The sequence below is a fragment of the Procambarus clarkii genome, chromosome 37, assembly GCF_040958095.1.
Source record: "Procambarus clarkii isolate CNS0578487 chromosome 37, FALCON_Pclarkii_2.0, whole genome shotgun sequence".
NCBI classification, from domain to species: domain Eukaryota; kingdom Metazoa; phylum Arthropoda; class Malacostraca; order Decapoda; family Cambaridae; genus Procambarus; species Procambarus clarkii.
In genome coordinates, this window is record NC_091186.1 from 23,139,591 (window position 1) to 23,155,889 (window position 16,299).

The 16,299-nt window shown below is 53.4% G+C and overlaps 1 protein-coding gene across 8 annotated transcripts in view; it reads right to left on the reverse strand.

Annotated features, from left to right (window-relative positions):
- Nucleotides 1-16,299, reverse strand: part of LOC123765891 (phosphatase and actin regulator 2) — a 568,756-nt gene that overhangs the window by 451,430 nt on the left and 101,027 nt on the right. For 7 of the 8 annotated variants that reach the window (XM_069337256.1, XM_069337255.1, XM_069337254.1 and 4 more), the window contains exon 1: nucleotides 975-1,057. The exons of the other annotated variant lie outside the window; for it this stretch is intronic. The gene's annotated coding sequence lies outside the window, so the exon portion shown is untranslated. Of the gene's footprint in view, nucleotides 1-974; nucleotides 1,058-16,299 lie in introns of those variants that run through there. 8 annotated transcript variants of the gene reach the window in all.

Genomic DNA, 16,299 nt, shown 5'->3' on the forward strand with positions numbered 1-16,299 from the left:
GTGAACATTCTATAAGAAGTAACCCCAACTTGATAACCTCTGTGAACCAACCCACCATAATAACCTCAAGATAACCCACACCCGAAGAGTATAACCTGCAGGGGTTGACAACTCCCACAGTGACTCAAGGAACACATTAAAACAAGTGAGGATCACAGCAAAACACACGGAATGGAGCCCAAGAAAAATCAATAGGATTAAGTTCCTTTATAATGGAGGGGGGAAGAGAGGGTTCCGGGCGGAGGTTCACTGTCCATCACTGCTCAGTGTGGCTCCAGGTGTAGGAGGGGCAGGTGCTGGTGCTCCTCTCGTAGCAGTAGAGGGGGTGCCTGTGTACACATATGTGCCTCCTGGTGTGGTGAGGCGACCCCCGCCACACCTAGCGTGTGGCTCTCAGGGCCACACTGGTCCACACACACCAAAAACACATGTGATATTGATCAGCTGGAGGAGGGGGGTGGTGGCCCAACACACTGAGCCACCCCCCACTCGCTTCCGCCCCCCCCTCTCCTTCCCCCTTCCACACACTGTTTCCACTCTTCACTACAACACTGCTGAATGAGGTGTACATGTGTGTACACACCTGCGGGTCCCGGGGCAGGTGTGTGCCAGCCTCTACCGTCACAAATGCCGCCATATTCTCACTGTGTTGACATTGTGGCGACACGTCTAGTTAGCTCCGTGGCTCACACACCTGCCTCTGTTCCAGGTGTGTGTGTGGAGGGGTTCCTAGGGTTGATGTAGGGGGGAGGCTGCGGGGGATGGTGGGGATGGTGGGGGTGGCGTGGGGTGGCGTGGGGTGGCGTGGGGAGGCGGGGGAGCTCACAATGGTCCTCACCAAAGTATGGGTGTGTCTGCCAGGCTAACACACACCGACACACCTCTCATTCCCCGTGTCCCCAGAGGGAGGGGGGGTGTGGGGTGAGGGGATGAGGGGGGGCGGGCACACGACTCCGCGGGTGTAGTACACTAACGGGGTTTGGGTGTAGCGTAGACACGAGGGGAGAGTGAAGGTAGCGGGGCCGTGGTGGCGCACGGTGCTCTCCCGCACACAGCTAGAGACACACTGAGGGGAAGGTCGGCCCTCTGGCACCACCACCCCTCGTCTCACCACCACCACCACCACCCCTCGTCTCCCCTCTCACCACCACCACCCCTCGTCTCCCCTCTCACCACCACCACCACCCCTCGTCTCCCCTCTCACCACCACCCCTCGTCTCCCCTCTCACCACCACCACCCCTCGTCTCCCCTCTCACCACCACCACCACCACCCCTCGTCTCCCCTCTCACCACCACCACCACCACCACCACCCCTCGTCTCCCCTCTCACCACCACCACCACCCCTCGTCTCCCCTCTCACCACCACCACCACCACCACCCCTCGTCTCCCCTCTCACCACCACCACCACCCCTCGTCTCCCCTCTCACCACCACCACCACCACCACCCCTCGTCTCCCCTCTCACCACCACCACCACCACCACCACCCCCCGTCTCCCCTCTCACCACCACCACCACCACCCCTCGTCTCCCCTCTCACCACCACCACCACCACCACCACCCCTCGTCTCCCCTCTCACCACCACCACCACCCCTCGTCTCCCCTCTCACCACCACCACCACCACCACCCCTCGTCTCCCCTCTCACAAAACCCCTCGTCTCCCCTCTCACCACCACCACCACCACCACCCCTCGTCTCCCCTCTCACCACCACCACCACCACCCCTTGTCTCCCCTCTCACCACCACCACCACCACCCCTCGTCTCCCCTCTCACCACCACCACCACCACCCCTTGTCTCCCCTCTCACCACCACCACCACCACCACCCCTCGTCTCCCCTCTCACCACCACCACCACCACCCCTTGTCTCCCCTCTCACCACCACCACCCCTCGTCTCCCCTCTCACCACCACCACCACCACCCCTCGTCTCCCCTCTCACCACCACCACCCCTCGTCTCCCCTCTCACCACCACCACCACCACCCCTCGTCTCCCCTCTCACCACCACCACCCCTCGTCTCCCCTCTCACCACCACCACCCCTCGTCTCCCCTCTCACCACCACCACCACCACCCCTTGTCTCCCCTCTCACCACCACCACCACCACCCCTTGTCTCCCCTCTCACCACCACCACCACCACCACCCCTTGTCTCCCCTCTCACTACCACCACCACCACCCCTCGTCTCCCCTCTCACCACCACCACCACCACCACCACCACCCCTTGTCTCCCCTCTCACCACCACCACCACCTAACTCTTCCCTACACACCCGCCAGCACAAGTAGGTCAGCACAGGATCCTTCAATATACTGGCAAGTGCCTTGAGGCCAAAACTGGAGCAATAGGGAGCAGTTCCCCATTATCGGGGAGAGGGGGAGCCTGTTAGGCTTACAGAGCCCCCCTTCCCCCTTGGGCCAACTACTGGACCCTCCTTCAGTACGCAACCCTTAACAGGTCTCTAGGTACCGAGGACCTGTTTAATGCAAAAGGACCCCCACACCCATCCTGTGGGTGGTAGTGGACCCCACACCCATCCTGTGGGTGGTAGTGGACCCCCACACCCATCCTGAGGGTGGTAGTGGACCCCCACACCCATCCTGTGGGTGGTAGTGGACCCCCACACCCATCCTGTTGGTGGTAGTGGACCCCCACACCCATCCTGTTGGTGGTAGTGGACCCCCACACCCATCCTGTTGGTGGTAGTGGACCCCACACCCATCCTGTGGACGGTAGTGGACTCCACACCCATCCTGTGGGTGATAGTGGACCCCACACCCATCCTGTGGACGGTAGTGGACCCCATATCACTCTTATAATTGAAATCACTGGTGTTGTCCCGTCTTGAGTATTGCTCAGTACTCACTTCCCCTTTCAGAGCGGGAGAGATCTCTGAAATAGAGGGAATACAGAGAACATATACGGCACGCATAGACACGATAAAACATCTAAATTATTGGGACCGTCTCAAAGCTCTCAAAATGTACTCTCTGGAAAGGAGACGAGAAAGGTATCAAATAATATATACATGGAAGATACTGGAGGGCCAGGTCCCAAGGTCCCACAGTAGAATAACAACATACTAGAGCGAAAGGTACGGAAGGAAATGCAAAATAGAATCAGTGACGAGGCCTGGTCGACGACCGGGCCGCGGGGACGTTAAACCCCGGAAGCACCTCAAGGTAGGAGTAGAGGTGCCATAGGCACAATCAGTGAACACTGTCTGAACATCAGAGGTCCACGGGTAGTTACACTAGGCAAACTTGGGATATTTCGCTATGATTTTTGTTAGTAAATCACTTTGATATAAATACTTAGATATTTATTGAACATTTATGATAAGAATGATCAGAAATTTCTTATATTTCGTCACAGTCCATAACATAATGCGAATAATTTTGTCGACACAGTTAACATTTGGTCAGGTCTACATCAGCAGGTAGACTCCCAGAGATCCTTATAGCAGAGTGCTAAGCCGCGCAGTAGTAACATCTTGGAGTCTGGGATTATACTGCAACCCGTTCTCGCACTTTCTTACAGTCAATATTGACTTATTAAATAAGTGCATATATGACATACTAATTTACTGTGAATATTTTAGTTTACCTTGAAAAGCTTCATAGAAAACACCGACCTTACCTAACCTTCTTAGTATGTTAAGATAAGCATCTTATTGCTTCGTAATTACAATTATTACTTAACCTACACCTATTATAGGTATAGGTTAAGTAATGATCCATACATGTGTGGCTCCTCTGGCATGATAGGATAATAGATGTAACTGCTAGTGTAGATTTCACTGTCTCAGATCTGCAAGCTTCTCTTGTTCTTCGGGCTTTATTCTCAAGTTGCTTGTAGACAATCCAAGACTCTTCTCCACTCTTCTAATGACAGATTCTTTGGCTAACTCGTCAGTTTTATCTTACATTCGACGGCCAAGATGTGACGGAACCTCCACTCAAAAGAGACTCTGTTATCATTAATAATGTTGTATTTATGTTAGCTTGAGACACGAGCATGTTACAGTTATGTCTTAAAGAGTTGAGAGCAATTAAGGATGATAAAGAGTCACTGATACTTAATGTGTAAAGTTTTTAGACATTTGAGTGCAAGAAGTCAAACAGTTGGAGGTGAAGTGTTCATTGTGTTTAATGTGTTCAGATGAACTTGGACGTGAAACTTGATGATTTTTGGTTGAAAAATATGGATTAATTTTGTGGCAGATGCAATTATTGGTGTGGACGACTAAGTGAGCCTGGTGGTTAAGTAAGTCTGGTGGTTAAGTGAGCCTGGTGGTTAAGTAAGTCTGGTGGTTAAGTAAGCCTGGTGGTTAAGTGAGCCTGATGGTTAAGTAAGCCTGGTGGTTAAGTGAGCCTGGTGGTTAAGTGAGCCTGGTGGTTAAGTAAGTCTGGTGGTTAAGTAAGTCTGGTGGTTAAGTGAGCCTGGTGGTTAAGTGAGCCTGGTGGTTAAGTGAGCCTGGTGGTTAAGTGAGCCTGGTGGTTAAGTAAGTCTGGTGGTTAAGTAAGTCTGGTGGTTAAGTAAGCCTGGTGGTTAAGTAAGCCTGGTGGTTAAGTAAGCCTGGTGGTTAAGTAAGCCTGGTGGTTAAGTAAGCCTGGTGGTTAAGTGAGCCTGGTGGTTAAGTAAGCCTGGTGGTTAAGTGAGCCTGGTGGTTAAGTGAGCCTGGTGGTTAAGTGAGCCTGGTGGTTAAGTGAGCCTGGTGGTTAAGTGAGCCAGGTGGTTAAGTAAGTGCCGTGCCTCACTGTAGCACAGGAAGCTCCATCTTTATTCAAGATGAAAAGTGCCTCAAGTTTAAATATTAAATAAAATTATCTTTCAGCAATTGAGCGCGTCCACAGACAGTATCTCGGAGACGGTAACAGCACCCCCCCCCCCCGCCAGGATCGTCTTGGGAGAGCGGGAATCCAACCCGTAAAGTTGCAACAAGTGTTTAAAGAGGTCTTGTGAGCACTTACAACATCTCCGCCGTGATAATGGGCAGCACTAGAAATATAAATTGTATATTGGACGTGAATAACTGAGTTGACTACAAATATCCCATTTAGAAATAGGTCTGCCTGTTAGGGTTAACTGTAATAGGTCTCAGTAGTTCACTCACAGTAACAGTGTCTCCACAGCAAGGCACTGTGATTTATCTCAATAAATTACCAGCAAACTAAATAGTTTTTTTTCAGTATATACATTACGTGAACAATGATTGAGTGGTCACTACCCTGAGGGCCAACATGAGCGGTGGCTAACATTAATGACCTGCCACGACACCCACAAATGACTAACTACACCTCAGTAAACTGAGTGGACACTCAAGGATAGTAAACTAACTGTTAGTTCTGATAATTAACCCCCAGACCTTTGTTAACAGGGCAGAGAGTTCGCTGAAGTAGAGTGATTGAAGTAGAATGTTCCAAGTTATCAGAATAATTAGGCAACCTTAATTACTTGTGTAGACTAGTGATTAATAATTGTATTTTTCAGTAAAATTTATCTATAACTGATGATAACAGTCGGACAATAATTACACTGATTCCTTCAGATATAATTCCCAGATAAGGGAAGGAATTATCAGGGGAACCACCAAGCCATTACGACTACATACCACTTGGAGAGGGGGGGGGGGGGGTCAGGATTTAGGATGGGACGGAGGGAGAAAGAATGCTGCCCAACCACTTGGACGGTCGGGGGATTGAACGCCGACCTGCATGAAGCCAGACCTCTTCTAGCAGTAAGTAGTTGATACCTGGTTGATGGGGTTCTGGGAGTTGTTCTACTCCCCAAGCCCGGCCCGAGGCCAGGCTTGACTTGTGAGAGTTTGGTCCACCAGGCTGTTGCTTGGAGCGGCCCGCACGGCCACGTACCCACCATAGCCCGGCTGATCCGGAACTTCTCTTAGAAAGCCGTCCAGTTTCCTCTTGAAGATGTCCACGGTTGTTCCGGCAATATTTCTTATGCTCGCTGGGAGGATGTTGAACAACCGCGGACCTCTGATGTTTATACAGTGTTCTCTGATTGTGCCTATGGCACCTCTGCTCTTCACTGGTTCTATTCTGCATTTTCTTCCATATCGTTCACTCCAGTACGTTGTTATTTTACTGTGTAGATTTGGGACCTGGCCCTCCAGTATTTTCCATGTGTATATTATTGGCATCTCTCTCGTCTCCTTTTTAGAGAGTACATTTGGAGAGCTGTGAGACGATCCCAATAATTTAGGTGTTTTATCTCATCTATGCGTGCCGTATATGTTCTCTGTACTCCCTCTATTTCAGCAATCTCTCCTACTCTGAAGGGGGACGTGAGTACTGAGCAGTACTCAAGACGGGACAACACAAGTGACTTGAAGAGTACAACCATTGTGATGGGATCCCTGGATTTGAAAGTTCCCGTAATCCATCCTATCATTTTTCTGGCTGTCGCAATATTTGCTTGGTTATGCTCCCTAAACGTTAGGTCGTCGGACATCATTATTCCCAAATCCTTGACATGCTGTTTTCCTAATATGGGAAGATTTGTTTGTGTTTTGTACCCTGTGTTATGTTTCAGATCCTCATTTTTACCGTACCTGAGTACCTGGAATTTATCACTGTTAAACATCATATTACTTTCTGCTGCCAATCAAAAACTTTGTTGACATCTGATTGTAGTTTTTCAATGTCTTCAGCAGAGGTAATTTCCATGCTGATTTTTGTGTCATCTGCAAAGGACGATGTTACGAACTCCTAGCTGGATACGTATATAAATTTAAATAAACTTATTTTGTTCCATTTCATCATTATCTGTATATGTACATGTATTATATTTTTGTATATTATCGTGTGGTGTGGCAGCATCAGTGGGGACAGGAGCGCGGTGGCTCTTCACACGTCTAATACCTGTTGGATTCGGGAAATTAGAATTGCTGGACCTGTTCAGTTATGATAGTTCCAGATGTCACTTCTTAAATTTCATATATTTATTAATTTACTGTAATTAAGCAGGTGGCATTGTACTTATATATTTTGAAAGTAACTATTATATTTTATTTGCATTCTTATGTATTTTGAGAACAAGTGGTTGTTCAATTAGTTTTAAAAAAGTCTTTATTTTCCATCCCTCATCGTGGATGAGGCAGGGGGGGGGGGGAGAGGATTATGGGTAGAGACGGTGCGCGAGAGTCAGTAGCTTCAAGGGACCAGGAGAGATTACATCTTTGTTTAGTTAAGTCTGTAACATTCATGTTGTGCCATATTTTTATATATTATATTATATGAGAGACAATACTTTTTGTTTGGTTGTATAAGTTAACTTGTCCATCTGGGCTTTATATTATACTGTATTGATTATATTGAATATATATATATTATAATTTATATATATTTCTTCAGTCCTAAGGGAAAATTTACTTATTGCCGGTTATCAATGAAGGCGTTATACTGGTGACCCGCTTTAGACAACATCAGTTGTAGTATTCTTAGACATGTAAAGTTTGGCTGTTGTAGGGTCACGAGCCGTAACGAACGATAGGTAACAGACGATACGAAGCTGTGACGTGTATTTTTGTCTTTATCAGATATGAGAATTAGGAACAGCAGTGGTGCAAGGACTGTACCCTGAGGTACAGAGCTTTTAACATCGCTTGGACTCGATTTTATCTGATTGACTGTTAATCTTTGTGTTCTGTTCGACAGGAAATTGAGTATCCAGCGTCCTACTTTACCAGTTATTCCCATTGACCTCATTTTGTGTGCTATCACTCCATGGTCACATTTGTCGAATGCCTTTGCAAAGTCTGTGTATACAACATCTGCATTTTGCTTTTCTTCTAAAGCTTCTGTGATTTTGTCATAGTGGTTGAGTAACTGTGACAGACAGGATCTTCCCGCTCTAAATCCATGTTGTCCTGGATTGTGCAATTCATTGTTTTCCATAAAACTAGAAATTTGATTCCTAATCACTCTTTCAAACACTTTTATTATGTGTGATGTTAGTGCAACTGGTCTATAATTTTTTGCCAAAGCTTTACTACCCCCCTTGTGCAGAGGAGCTATATCTGCAGATGTAAGTGCTGCTGGTATCTCCCCTGTATCCAGGCTCTTTCTCCATATTACGCTGAGTGCTCGCGCTACTGGTACTTTACATTTCTTTATGAATATTGAATTCCATGAGTCAGGCCCAGGAGCTGAGTGCATGGGCATATTGTCAATTTCTCTTTCAAAGTCTTCCGAGTTTGTGGTAATATCCGTTATATTACCTGCAGCTTGCAACTCTACCCAGGTACACCCAGGTACAACCAGGTACACCCAGGTACACCCAGGTACAACCAGGTACACCCAGGTACAACCAGGTACAACCAGGTACACCCAGGTACAACCAGGTACAACCAGGTACACCCAGGTACACCTGTGGGAACCGACCTGTGAGATTTATATTTATTTAATTTATATGAATTTATATTTACGTTAATTTATATACTTCGATAGCAATTTGTATAATGTTAAGTGGACTGTATTTCTGCAATAATCTCATAATCTCACAAATCGATCCTCTACACATTAGGGGGGTTTATATTACACATATGCAGCCAATCAAATTACAGTAATAGCTACATACATTGATGAGGTTCCTTCTCTTATAGTACAGCAGGTTAGTCCACCAGGTATAACTAGAGTGTAGACACCAAATTATCCTCTTTGAGGTAGCTTCTATCACCCAGTAACTGGTGCACATAATCTTGCATCCTCGTCTTGACCTGTCAAAAGTGCGCTAGCTGTGAAGCCAGAATCCTATATATGACAAGTATATCAGAGAAAACAGTACATGGAACATGAGGACCTGGCTTAATTACCTTTAGTTTGAGGCTTCCATGTGATCTAACCGGATAACCCTACCCAATGACATTAATGGCCACTAATGATAGATAATGGGTTTCGGATAGACACTTAACTTGAATTTGTAGACAGCGTGTTGATAATGGTACACTTTTAGTTTCCATAACACTACGTCCAAGTAAATTTAACAGGAGCCGAATTTGCTCCCGTGTGAGCCTCTGGTCTAGTATACACAATGGCTGTTTAACACTCCATCCTATTGACGTTACTGGCCGACATTGTCCAGAATGATAGGAGCCGTTTGCTCCACACGTCTCGGAGGTGACACAACAATGGCTGCCTCCTTCCCCCCTCTGACGCCTGGCCTACTTTGTCCAGATTTCAGAAAGTGATAGAAGGGTCACATTTACTCTACTTTAATATTGATAATTAAGTTAATTTATATAAGATGTTTTTATGATGGTAAAGTCCAAAGACTAATGTATTTAAGAACAATTCCCAGCAGAATAGCTGGTGAATTATAATAGTATGTGGTGATGATATCCCGTTTTCTTTAGATGGTAATTCCACTACAAGTTACGTTTTCTATGGGTAACTTGTTGGTAATACAGTTATTATCTGTATGATTATTAAATGGTGTCGGATTTTCCGACAACACCCAGGTACACACTGTTATAACAGGCAGACACATCACTCTGCATGTAAATTAATTAATTAGTCTAATGCTGAGACAGCTGCTGGCGACTCCCCCACCACAGCTGCAGGTGTACACCCCCTCCACAGCTGCAGGTGTACACCCCCACCACCACAGCTGCTGGCGACTCCCCCACCACAGCTGCAGGTGTACACCCCCTCCACAGCTGCAGGTGTACACCCCCACCACCACAGCTGCTGGCGACTCCCCCACCACCACAGCTGCAGGTGTACACCCACCACCACAGCTGCAGGTGTACACCACCACCACAGCTGCAGGTGTACACCACCACCACAGCTGCAGGTGTACACCCCCTCCACAGCTGCAGGTGTACACCCCCTCCACAGCTGCAGGTGTACACCCCCACCACCACAGCTGCTGGCGACTCCCCCACCACCACAGCTGCAGGTGTACACCCCCACCACAGCTGCAGGTGTACACCACCACCACAGCTGCAGGTGTACACCCCCTCCACAGCTGCAGGTGTACACCCCCTCCACAGCTGCTGGCGACTCCCCCACCACCACAGCTGCAGGTGTACACCCCCACCACAGCTGCAGGTGTACACCACCACCACAGCTGCAGGTGTACACCACCACCACAGCTGCAGGTGTACACCCCCTCCACAGCTGCAGGTGTACACCCCCTCCACAGCTGCTGGCGACTCCCCCACCACAGCTGCAGGTGTACACCCCCTCCACAGCTGCAGGTGTACACCCCCTCCACAGCTGCAGGTGTACACCCCCTCCACAGCTGCAGGTGTACACCCCCACCACAGCTGCAGGTGTACACCCCTCCACAGCTGCTGGCGACTCCCCCACCACAGCTGCAGGTGTACACCCCCTCCACAGCTGCAGGTGTACACCCCCTCCACAGCTGCAGGTGTACACCCCCTCCACAGCTGCAGGTGTACACCCCCTCCACAGCTGCAGGTGTACACCCCCACCACCACAGCTGCAGGTGTACACCCCCTCTACAGCTGCAGGTGTACACCCCCACCACAGCTGCAGGTGTACACCCCCACCACCACAGCTGCAGGTGTACACCCCCTCCACAGCTGCAGGTGTACACCCCCACCACAGCTGCAGGTGTACACCCCCTCCACAGCTGCAGGTGTACACCCCCTCCACAGCTGCAGGTGTACACCCCCACCACAGCTGCAGGTGTACACCCCCTCCACAGCTGCAGGTGTACACCCCCACCACAGCTGCAGGTGTACACCACCACCACAGCTGCAGGTGTACACCACCACCACAGCTGCAGGTGTACACCCCCTCCACAGCTGCAGGTGTACACCACCACCACAGCTGCAGGTGTACACCACCACCACAGCTGCAGGTGTACACCACCACCACAGCTGCAGGTGTACACCCCCTCTACAGCTGCAGGTGTACACCCCCACCACCACAGCTGCAGGTGTACACCCCCACCACCACAGCTGCAGGTGTACACCCCCTCCACAGCTGCAGGTCTACACCCCACCACCACAGCTGCAGGTGTACACCCCCACCACCACAGCTGCAGGTGTACACCCCCTCCACAGCTGCAGGTGTACACCCCCTCCACAGCTGCAGGTGTACACCCCCTCCACAGCTGCAGGTGTACACCTCCTCCACAGCTGCAGGTGTACACCACCACCACAGCTGCAGGTGTACACCCCCACCACAGCTGCAGGTGCACACCCCCTCCACAGCTGCAGGTGTACACCACCACCACAGCTGCAGGTGTACACCCCCTCCACAGCTGCAGGTGTACACCACCACCACAGCTGCAGGTGTACACCCCCTCCACAGCTGCAGGTGTACACCCCCTCCACAGCTGCAGGTGTACACCACCACCTCCACAGCTGCAGGTGTACACCCCTTCACAGCTGCAGGTGTACACCACCACAGCTGCAGGTGTACACCCCCTCCACAGCTACAGGTGTACACCCCCACCACCACCACAGCTGCAGGTGTGCACCACCACCAGAGCTGCAGGTGTACACCCCCTCCACAGCTGCAGGTGTACACCCCCTCCACAGCTGGTGTACACCCCCTCCACAGCTGCAGGTGTACACCCCCTCCACAGCTGCAGGTGTACACCCCCTCCACAGCTGCAGGTGTACACCCCCTCCACAGCTGCAGGTGTACACCACCACCACAGCTGCAGGTGTACACCCCCACCACAGCTGCAGGTGTACACCCCCTCCACAGCTGCAGGTGTACACCACCACCACAGCTGCAGGTGTACACCCCCTCCACAGCTGCAGGTGTACACCCCATCCACAGCTGCAGGTGTACACCCCCTCCACAGCTGCAGGTGTACACCACCACCACCACAGCTGCAGGTGTACACCCCCTCCACAGCTGCAGGTGTACACCACCACAGCTGTAGGTGTACACCACCACAGCTGCAGGTGTACACCACCACCACCACAGCTGCAGGTGTACACCCCCACCACAGCTGCAGGTGTACACCACCACCACCACAGCTGCAGGTGTGCACCACCACCACAGCTGCAGGTGTACACCACCACCACAGCTGCAGGTGTACACCACCACCACAGCTGCAGGTGTACACCCCCTCCACCACCACAGCTGCAGGTGTACACCACCACCACCACCACAGCTGCAGGTGTACACCCCCTCCACCACCACAGCTGCAGGTGTACACCACCACCACAGCTGCTGGTGTAGACACCCACCACAGCTGCTGGTGTACACACCCACCACCACAGCTGCAGGTGTACACCACCACCACAGCTGCAGGTGTACACCACCACCACAGCTGCAGGTGTACACCACCACCACAGCTGCAGGTGTACACCCCCACCACCACCACAGCTGCAGGTGTACACCACCACCACAGCTGCAGGTGTACACCACCACCACAGCTGCTGGTGTACACACCCACCACCACAGCTGCAGGTGTACACCACCATCACAGCTGCAGGTGTACACCCCCACCACCACAGCTGCAGGTGTACACCCCCACCACCACAGCTGCAGGTGTACACCCCCTCTACAGCTGCAGGTGTACACCCCCACCACAGCTGCAGGTGTACACCCCCACCACCACAGCTGCAGGTGTACACCCCCTCCACAGCTGCAGGTGTACACCCCCACCACAGCTGCAGGTGTACACCCCCTCCACAGCTGCAGGTGTACACCCCCTCCACAGCTGCAGGTGTACACCCCCACCACAGCTGCAGGTGTACACCCCCTCCACAGCTGCAGGTGTACACCCCCACCACAGCTGCAGGTGTACACCACCACCACAGCTGCAGGTGTACACCACCACCACAGCTGCAGGTGTACACCCCCTCCACAGCTGCAGGTGTACACCACCACCACAGCTGCAGGTGTACACCACCACCACAGCTGCAGGTGTACACCCCCTCTACAGCTGCAGGTGTACACCCCCTCCACAGCTGCAGGTGTACACCCCCACCACCACAGCTGCAGGTGTACACCCCCACCACCACAGCTGCAGGTGTACACCCCCTCCACAGCTGCAGGTCTACACCCCCACCACCACAGCTGCAGGTGTACACCCCCACCACCACAGCTGCAGGTGTACACCCCCTCCACAGCTGCAGGTGTACACCCCCTCCACAGCTGCAGGTGTACACCCCCTCCACAGCTGCAGGTGTACACCTCCTCCACAGCTGCAGGTGTACACCACCACCACAGCTGCAGGTGTACACCCCCACCACAGCTGCAGGTGCACACCCCCTCCACAGCTGCAGGTGTACACCACCACCACAGCTGCAGGTGTACACCCCCTCCACAGCTGCAGGTGTACACCCCTTCCACAGCTGCAGGTGTATACCCCCTCCACCGCTGCAGGTGTACACCCCCTCCACAGCTGCAGGTGTACACCACCACCACAGCTGCAGGTGTACACCCCCTCCACAGCTGCAGGTGTACACCCCCTCCACAGCTGCAGGTGTACACCACCACCTCCACAGCTGCAGGTGTACACCCCTTCACAGCTGCAGGTGTACACCACCACAGCTGCAGGTGTACACCCCCTCCACAGCTACAGGTGTACACCCCCACCACCACCACAGCTGCAGGTGTGCACCACCACCACAGCTGCAGGTGTACACCCCCTCCACAGCTGCAGGTGTACACCCCCTCCACAGCTGGTGTACACCCCCTCCATAGCTGCAGGTGTACACCCCCTCCACAGCTGCAGGTGTACACCCCGTCCACAGCTGCAGGTGTACACCCCCTCCACAGCTGCAGGTGTACACCCCCTCCACAGCTGCAGGTGTACACCACCACCACAGCTGCAGGTGTACACCCCCACCACAGCTGCAGGTGTACACCCCCTCCACAGCTGCAGGTGTACACCACCACCACAGCTGCAGGTGTACACCCCCTCCACAGCTGCAGGTGTACACCCCATCCACAGCTGCAGGTGTACACCCCCTCCACAGCTGCAGGTGTACACCACCACCACCACAGCTGCAGGTGTACACCCCCTCCACAGCTGCAGGTGTACACCACCACCACCACAGCTGCAGGTGTACTCCCCCTCCACAGCTGCAGGTGTACACCACCACAGCTGTAGGTGTACACCACCACAGCTGCAGGTGTACACCACCACCACCACAGCTGCAGGTGTACACCCCCACCACAGCTGCAGGTGTACACCACCACCACCACAGCTGCAGGTGTGCACCACCACCACAGCTGCAGGTGTACACCACCACCACAGCTGCAGGTGTACACCACCACCACAGCTGCAGGTGTACACCCCCTCCACCACCACAGCTGCAGATGTACACCACCACCACCACCACAGCTGCAGGTGTACACCCCCTCCACCACCACAGCTGCAGGTGTACACCACCACCACAGCTGCTGGTGTAGACACCCACCACAGCTGCTGGTGTACACACCCACCACCACAGCTGCAGGTGTACACCACCACCACAGCTGCAGGTGTACACCACCACCACAGCTGCAGGTGTACACCACCACCACAGCTGCAGGTGTACACCACCACCACCGCTGCAGGTGTACACCCCCACCACCACCACAGCTGCAGGTGTACACCACCACCACAGCTGCTGGTGTACACACCCACCACCACAGCTGCAGGTGTACACCACCATCACAGCTGCAGGTGTACACCCCCACCACCACAGCTGCAGGTGTACACCCCCACCACCACAGCTGCAGGTGTACACCCCCACCACCACAGCTGCAGGTGTACACCCCCACCACCACAGCTGCAGGTGTACACCCCCACCACCACATCTGCAGGTGTACACCCCCACCACCACAGCTGCAGGTGTACACCCCCACCACCACAGCTGCAGGTGTACACCCCCACCACCACAGCTGCAGGTGTACACCACCACCACAGCTGCAGGTGTACACCACCACCACAGCGGCAGGTGTACACCACCACCACAGCTGCAGGTGTACACCACCACCACCACAGCTGCAGGTGTACACCACCACCACAGCTGCAAGTGTACACCCCCACCACCACAGCTGCAGATGTACACCCCCACCACCACAGCTGCAGGTGTACACCCCCACCACCACAGCTGCAGGTGTACACCACCACCACAGCTGCAGGTGTACACCACCACAGCTGCAGGTGTACACCCCCACCACCACAGCTGCAGGTGTACACCACCACCACCACAGCTGCAGGTGTACACCACCACCACCACAGCTGCAGGTGTACACCACCACCACAGCTGCAGGTGTACACCACCACCACAGCTGCAGGTGTACACCACCACCACAGCTGCAGGTGTACACCACCACCACAGCTGCAGGTGTACACCCCCACCACCACAGCTGCAGGTGTACACCCCCACCACCACAGCTGCAGGTGTACACCCCCACCACCACAGCTGCAGGTGTACACCACCACCACAGCTGCAGGTGTACACCCCCACCACCACAGCTGCAGGTGTACACCCCCACCACCACAGCTGCAGGTGTACACCACCACCACAGCTGCAGGTGTACACCACCACCACAGCTGCAGGTGTACACCCCCCACCACCACAGCTGCAGGTGTACACCCCCCACCACCACCAGCTGCAGGTGTACAACCCCCCACCACCACAGCTGCAGGTGTACACACCACCACCTGTAACCACCACAGCTGCAGGTGTACACCCCCACCACCACAGCTGCAGGTGTACACCCCCACCACCACAGCTGCAGGTGTACACCCCCACCACCACAGCTGCAGGTGTACACCCCCACCACAGCTGCAGGTGTACACCACCACCACAGCTGCAGGTGTACACCCACCACCACCAGGTACCCACAGCTGCATGGTGTACACCCCACCACCACAGCTGCAGGTGTACACCCCCACCACCACAGCTGCAGGTGTACACCCCCACCACCACAGCTGCAGGTGTACACCCCCACCACCACAGCTGCAGGTGTACACCCCCACCACCACAGCTGCAGGTGTACACCCACCACCACAGCTGCAGGTGTACACCCACCACCACAGCTGCAGGTGTACACCCCCACCACCACAGCTGCAGGTGTACACCACCCACCACAGCTGCAGGTGTACACCCCCACCACAGCTGCAGGTGTACACCACCACCACAGCTGCAGGTGTACACCACCACAGCTGCAGGTGTACACCCCCACCACAGCTGCAGGTGTACACCACCACCACAGCTGCAGGTGTACACCACCACCACAGCTGCAGGTGTACACCCCCACCACCACAGCTGCAGGTGTACACCACCACCACAGCTGCAGGTGTACACCACCACCACAGCTGCAGGTGTACACCCCCAC